The 7964-nt window shown below is 45.9% G+C and overlaps 1 non-coding gene across 1 annotated transcript; it reads right to left on the bottom strand.

Moving 5' to 3' along the window:
- Positions 1-5879: 5879 nt before the first annotated feature.
- TRNAA-AGC (transfer RNA alanine (anticodon AGC)) lies at positions 5880-5952 on the bottom strand. The gene has a single exon. It is a non-coding gene; the product is annotated as a tRNA-Ala (tRNA).
- Positions 5953-7964: the final 2012 nt, after the last annotated feature.

Raw genomic sequence — 7964 nt, 5'->3', positions numbered from 1 at the left:
TCGAAGGATTGTTTTGGCCACTGTCGAAAGCCTCCTAGGTTTGGCCGTGGGTGCCACGGGCAGATGGTAAAAATGATTCATTCAACTCTGCGAAAAAGGAATCCAATGGTAGCATCGATCCCGCTACCTCTCGCATGCTAAGCGAGCGCTCTACCACTTGAGCTAATCCCCCAAACCTGTGAAACTTGACGTCAGTTTCACGTCACACCAGGTCACAATTTTCATATACAGTCACAGATGACATTGCTTTTTTTTTTTTTTTTTTTTTTTTTTTTAAGTGTGGACTCCGTTTTCCCATACTTGAAGAACATTTAAGGAGTCCACAACGTGATTGGTGACCTACAAATACAGTCGAGCAACTTTCTAGCAAACCCTTTCTATGCACATGGAGAATCAAACTGGGGACAGTGAAAAAACTTGCATAGTTTGTAGAAAAAAGTTGTGATGTAGCACAATCCCAAGGAGAACCGTTGAACTTTTATGGGTTGGTTTGTTTATCGAAAATGCTGAGAGGTCGTGAAGGCCTCCTGGTCTTTTTTTTCCCTCCTTTCTGTGGTTGCTAAACTGTAAGAAGAGAGTAGAGCATGAGCCTTAACACAAAACATTAAAAGAGAATAAATGCAACACCAATGGTGAAAAGCAAGACATGCGTTGGCCGGGAATCGAACCCGGGTCAACTGCTTGGAAGGCAGCTATGCTCACCACTATACCACCAACGCTTTCGGAAGTGTACGTTTTTTTGACATTTTCTGCAATAACACTAAACTTTCTGTTGACAGAAGCATTTGGATGCAATGTAATGATGAAAAGTATAAAACACAACCTTTTAGCAGAGGATGGTTTCGATCCATCGACCTCTGGGTTATGGGCCCAGCACGCTTCCGCTGCGCCACTCTGCTCGTAGTGTTGGATGCTTAGAGTCGAAGTCTAATTACTGTCTGCCTTCTGGTCTGTGTCGTGTAATTTATCAGCCATTTCTTATCTGTTGGCAACTAGATTATTCTTGGTGTTTTGCAATTATTTCTTTGTTTTTTTCTGTTTCCTTTAGTCATATTGTTGAAAATCATTTGAAGAAACGGTGTCTGACCTTGCTTAAGGTGCAGGCAAAAATTGTGGTCCATTGGGTCTCTGTGGCGCAATCGGTTAGCGCGTTCGGCTGTTAACCGAAAGGTTGGTGGTTCGAGTCCACCCAGGGACGTCGCACCCTTTTGCAGTCCACCCAGAGACGTTGCACAGTTGGAGAAGTTTTTGCATTGGTGCTGAGCATCTCTCTCATGTAAAAGCCATTTTGCTGACTATGTTTTGAATTCACGAGGCAAACTGGAGAAAAACTTTCTGTATGAGATAAAATAAACAAAACTTCCTTCGAGCCGGAATTGAACCAGCGACCTAAGGATTGCTAATTTAGAGCTACAGTCCTCCGCTCTACCAGCTGAGCTATCGAAGGATTGTTTTGGCCACTGTCGAAAGCCTCCTAGGTTTGGCCGTGGGTGCCACGGGCAGATGGTAAAAATGATTCATTCAACTCTGCGAAAAAGGAATCCAATGGTAGCATCGATCCCGCTACCTCTCGCATGCTAAGCGAGCGCTCTACCACTTGAGCTAATCCCCCAAACCTGTGAAACTTGACGTCAGTTTCACGTCACACCAGGTCACAATTTTCATATACAGTCACAGATGACATTGCTTTTTTTTTTTTTTTTTTTTTTTTTTTTAAGTGTGGACTCCGTTTTCCCATACTTGAAGAACATTTAAGGAGTCCACAACGTGATTGGTGACCTACAAATACAGTCGAGCAACTTTCTAGCAAACCCTTTCTATGCACATGGAGAATCAAACTGGGGACAGTGAAAAAACTTGCATAGTTTGTAGAAAAAAGTTGTGATGTAGCACAATCCCAAGGAGAACCGTTGAACTTTTATGGGTTGGTTTGTTTATCGAAAATGCTGAGAGGTCGTGAAGGCCTCCTGGTCTTTTTTTTCCCTCCTTTCTGTGGTTGCTAAACTGTAAGAAGAGAGTAGAGCATGAGCCTTAACACAAAACATTAAAAGAGAATAAATGCAACACCAATGGTGAAAAGCAAGACATGCGTTGGCCGGGAATCGAACCCGGGTCAACTGCTTGGAAGGCAGCTATGCTCACCACTATACCACCAACGCTTTCGGAAGTGTACGTTTTTTTGACATTTTCTGCAATAACACTAAACTTTCTGTTGACAGAAGCATTTGGATGCAATGTAATGATGAAAAGTATAAAACACAACCTTTTAGCAGAGGATGGTTTCGATCCATCGACCTCTGGGTTATGGGCCCAGCACGCTTCCGCTGCGCCACTCTGCTCGTAGTGTTGGATGCTTAGAGTCGAAGTCTAATTACTGTCTGCCTTCTGGTCTGTGTCGTGTAATTTATCAGCCATTTCTTATCTGTTGGCAACTAGATTATTCTTGGTGTTTTGCAATTATTTCTTTGTTTTTTTCTGTTTCCTTTAGTCATATTGTTGAAAATCATTTGAAGAAACGGTGTCTGACCTTGCTTAAGGTGCAGGCAAAAATTGTGGTCCATTGGGTCTCTGTGGCGCAATCGGTTAGCGCGTTCGGCTGTTAACCGAAAGGTTGGTGGTTCGAGTCCACCCAGGGACGTCGCACCCTTTTGCAGTCCACCCAGAGACGTTGCACAGTTGGAGAAGTTTTTGCATTGGTGCTGAGCATCTCTCTCATGTAAAAGCCATTTTGCTGACTATGTTTTGAATTCACGAGGCAAACTGGAGAAAAACTTTCTGTATGAGATAAGATAAACAAAACTTCCTTCGAGCCGGAATTGAACCAGCGACCTAAGGATTGCTAATTTAGAGCTACAGTCCTCCGCTCTACCAGCTGAGCTATCGAAGGATTGTTTTGGCCACTGTCGAAAGCCTCCTAGGTTTGGCCGTGGGTGCCACGGGCAGATGGTAAAAATGATTCATTCAACTCTGCGAAAAAGGAATCCAATGGTAGCATTGGAGAATGCGGGCATCGATCCCGCTACCTCTCGCATGCTAAGCGAGCGCTCTACCACTTGAGCTAATCCCCCAAACCTGTGAAACTTGACGTCAGTTTCACGTCACACCAGGTCACAATTTTCATATACAGTCACAGATGACATTGCTTTTTTTTTTTTTTTTTTTTTTTTTTTTTAAGTGTGGACTCCGTTTTCCCATACTTGAAGAACATTTAAGGAGTCCACAACGTGATTGGTGACCTACAAATACAGTCGAGCAACTTTCTAGCAAACCCTTTCTATGCACATGGAGAATCAAACTGGGGACAGTGAAAAAACTTGCATAGTTTGTAGAAAAAAGTTGTGATGTAGCACAATCCCAAGGAGAACCGTTGAACTTTTATGGGTTGGTTTGTTTATCGAAAATGCTGAGAGGTCGTGAAGGCCTCCTGGTCTTTTTTTTCCCTCCTTTCTGTGGTTGCTAAACTGTAAGAAGAGAGTAGAGCATGAGCCTTAACACAAAACATTAAAAGAGAATAAATGCAACACCAATGGTGAAAAGCAAGACATGCGTTGGCCGGGAATCGAACCCGGGTCAACTGCTTGGAAGGCAGCTATGCTCACCACTATACCACCAACGCTTTCGGAAGTGTACGTTTTTTTGACATTTTCTGCAATAACACTAAACTTTCTGTTGACAGAAGCATTTGGATGCAATGTAATGATGAAAAGTATAAAACACAACCTTTTAGCAGAGGATGGTTTCGATCCATCGACCTCTGGGTTATGGGCCCAGCACGCTTCCGCTGCGCCACTCTGCTCGTAGTGTTGGATGCTTAGAGTCGAAGTCTAATTACTGTCTGCCTTCTGGTCTGTGTCGTGTAATTTATCAGCCATTTCTTATCTGTTGGCAACTAGATTATTCTTGGTGTTTTGCAATTATTTCTTTGTTTTTTTCTGTTTCCTTTAGTCATATTGTTGAAAATCATTTGAAGAAACGGTGTCTGACCTTGCTTAAGGTGCAGGCAAAAATTGTGGTCCATTGGGTCTCTGTGGCGCAATCGGTTAGCGCGTTCGGCTGTTAACCGAAAGGTTGGTGGTTCGAGTCCACCCAGGGACGTCGCACCCTTTTGCAGTCCACCCAGAGACGTTGCACAGTTGGAGAAGTTTTTGCATTGGTGCTGAGCATCTCTCTCATGTAAAAGCCATTTTGCTGACTATGTTTTGAATTCACGAGGCAAACTGGAGAAAAACTTTCTGTATGAGATAAAATAAACAAAACTTCCTTCGAGCCGGAATTGAACCAGCGACCTAAGGATTGCTAATTTAGAGCTACAGTCCTCCGCTCTACCAGCTGAGCTATCGAAGGATTGTTTTGGCCACTGTCGAAAGCCTCCTAGGTTTGGCCGTGGGTGCCACGGGCAGATGGTAAAAATGATTCATTCAACTCTGCGAAAAAGGAATCCAATGGTAGCATCGATCCCGCTACCTCTCGCATGCTAAGCGAGCGCTCTACCACTTGAGCTAATCCCCCAAACCTGTGAAACTTGACGTCAGTTTCACGTCACACCAGGTCACAATTTTCATATACAGTCACAGATGACATTGCTTTTTTTTTTTTTTTAAGTGTGGACTCCGTTTTCCCATACTTGAAGAACATTTAAGGAGTCCACAACGTGATTGGTGACCTACAAATACAGTCGAGCAACTTTCTAGCAAACCCTTTCTATGCACATGGAGAATCAAACCGGGGACAGTGAAAAAACTTGCATAGTTTGTAGAAAAAAGTTGTGATGTAGCACAATCCCAAGGAGAACCGTTGAACTTTTATGGGTTGGTTTGTTTATCGAAAATGCTGAGAGGTCGTGAAGGCCTCCTGGTCTTTTTTTTTCCTCCTTTCTGTGGTTGCTAAACTGTAAGAAGAGAGTGGAGCATGAGCCTTAACACAAAACATTAAAAGAGAATAAATGCAACACCAACGGTGAAAAGCAAGACATGCGTTGGCCGGGAATCGAACCCGGGTCAACTGCTTGGAAGGCAGCTATGCTCACCACTATACCACCAACGCTTTCGGAAGTGTACGTTTTTTTGACATTTTCTGCAATAACACTAAACTTTCTGTTGACAGAAGCATTTGGATGCAATGTAATGATGAAAAGTATAAAACACAACCTTTTAGCAGAGGATGGTTTCGATCCATCGACCTCTGGGTTATGGGCCCAGCACGCTTCCGCTGCGCCACTCTGCTCGTAGTGTTGGATGCTTAGAGTCGAAGTCTAATTACTGTCTGCCTTCTGGTCTGTGTCGTGTAATTTATCAGCCATTTCTTATCTGTTGGCAACTAGATTATTCTTGGTGTTTTGCAATTATTTCTTTGTTTTTTTCTGTTTCCTTTAGTCATATTGTTGAAAATCATTTGAAGAAACGGTGTCTGACCTTGCTTAAGGTGCAGGCAAAAATTGTGGTCCATTGGGTCTCTGTGGCGCAATCGGTTAGCGCGTTCGGCTGTTAACCGAAAGGTTGGTGGTTCGAGTCCACCCAGGGACGTCGCACCCTTTTGCAGTCCACCCAGAGATGTTGCACAGTTGGAGAAGTTTTTGCATTGGTGCTGAGCATCTCTCTCATGTAAAAGCCATTTTGCTGACTATGTTTTGAATTCACGAGGCAAACTGGAGAAAAACTTTCTGTATGAGATAAGATAAACAAAACTTCCTTCGAGCCGGAATTGAACCAGCGACCTAAGGATTGCTAATTTAGAGCTACAGTCCTCCGCTCTACCAGCTGAGCTATCGAAGGATTGTTTTGGCCACTGTCGAAAGCCTCCTAGGTTTGGCCGTGGGTGCCACGGGCAGATGGTAAAAATGATTCATTCAACTCTGCGAAAAAGGAATCCAATGGTAGCATTGGAGAATGCGGGCATCGATCCCGCTACCTCTCGCATGCTAAGCGAGCGCTCTACCACTTGAGCTAATCCTCCAAACCTGTGAAACTTGATGTCAGTTTCACGTCACACCAGGTCACAATTTTCATATACAGTCACAGATGACATTGCTTTTTTTTTTTTTTTTTAACCCCTTAACGACCTTTGACGCATACGCTGCGTCATGAAAGTCGGTGCCAAAACGACCTATGACGCAGCGTATGCGTCATGGAATGATCGCGCTCCTGCAGATCGGGTGAAAGGGTTAACTCCTATTTTACCCGATCTGCAGGGAGAGGGGGAGTGGTACTTCAGCCCAGGGGGGGTGGCTTCACCCCCCCGTGGCTACGATCGCTCTGATTGGCTGTTGAAAGTGAAACTGCCAATCAGAGCGATTTGTAATATTTCACCCAAAAAAACGGTGAAATATTACAATCCAGCCATGGCCGATGCTGCAATATCATCGGCCATGGCTGGAAAACCTAATCTGCCCCCACCCCACCCCACCGATCGCCCCCCCAGTGCTCCGGTGCGCGGTCCGCCCCCCTAATTCGTTCTGTCCGCTCCTCCGTCCTCCTGTCCGCTCCCCCCGTGCTCCGGTGCCCCCTCCCTGTGCTCCGGTCCCCCCCCCTGTGCTCCGGTCCCCCCCCCCGTGCTCCGATCACCCCCCCTTCATACTTACCGGGCCTCCCGATGTCCGTCCGGCTTCTCCATGGGCGCCGCCATCTTCCAATATGGCGGCGCATGCGCACTGCGCCCGCAGAGTCTGCCGGCTGGCAGATTCATTTCAGAAGTATTTTGATCACTGCGATATAGCCTATCGCAGTGATCAAAATGAAAAAAAAGTAAATGACCCCCCTTTATCACCCCCATAGGGACAATAATAAAAATAAATAAAATATATATTTTTTTTTCTGCTAGGGTTAGGGTTAGAACTAGGGTTAGAATTAGGGTTAGAATTAGGGGTAGGGTTAGGGTTAGGGGTAGGGTTAGGGCATGTGCACACAGTGCGGATTTGGCTGCGAATCCGCAGCGGATTGCCGCGGATCCGCAGCGGATCGGCCGTGGATCGGCCGCGGATCGGCCGCGGATCGGCCGCGGATCCGCAGCGGATTGGCCGCGGATCCGCAGCGGATTGGCCGCTGCGAATTCGTAGCAGTTTTCCATCAGGTTTACAGTACCATGTACACCTATGGAAAACCAAATCTGCTGTGCCCAGGGTGCGGAAAATACCGTGCAGAAACGCTGCGTTGTATTTTCCGCAGCATGTCAATTTTGTGCGGATTCCGCAGCGTTTTACACCTGTTCCTCAATAGGAATCCGCAGGTGAAATCCGCACAAAAAAAACACTGGAAATCCGCTGTAAATCCGTAGGTAAAACGCAGTGCCTTTTACCTGCGGATTTTTCAAAAATGGTGCGGAAAAATCTCACACGAATCCGCAAAGTGGGCACATAGCCTTAGGGTTAGGGTTGGAATTAGAGTTAGGGTACCGTCTCACAGTGGCACTTTGAGCGCTACGACGGTACGATCTGTGACGTTCCAGGGATATCCATACGATATCGCTGTGTCTGACACGCAGCAGCGATCAGGGACCCTGCTGAGAATCGTACGTCATAGCAGATCGTTTGGAACTTTCTTTCGTCGCTGGATCTCCCGCTGTCATCGCTGGATCGTTGTGTGTGACAGCTATCCAGCGATGTGTTCACTTGTAACCAGGGTAAACATCGGGTTACTAAGCGCAGGGCCGCGCTTAGTAACTCGATGTTTACCGTGGTTACCAGCGTAAAAGTAAAAAAAAAAAAAAAAACGTACATACTCACATTTCGGTGTCCTTCAGGTCCCTTGCCGTCTGCTTCCCGCTCTGACTGTCTGCCGGCCGGAAAGTGAGAGCACAGCACAGCAGTGACGTCACCGCTGCGCTCTGCTCTCACTGTACGGCGGCACTCAGTCAGAGCGGGAAGCAGACGGCAAGGGACCTGAAGGACACCAAAATGTGAGTATGTACGTTTTTTTTTTTTACTTTTACGCTGGTAACCACGGTAAACATCGGGTTACTAAGCGCGGCCC

This window comes from Ranitomeya variabilis, chromosome 2 (assembly GCF_051348905.1).
Source record: "Ranitomeya variabilis isolate aRanVar5 chromosome 2, aRanVar5.hap1, whole genome shotgun sequence".
Lineage (NCBI taxonomy): Eukaryota > Metazoa > Chordata > Amphibia > Anura > Dendrobatidae > Ranitomeya > Ranitomeya variabilis.
The sequence above is the reverse complement of the archived record's forward strand: the minus strand, read 5'-3'. Positions and strand labels throughout refer to the sequence as shown.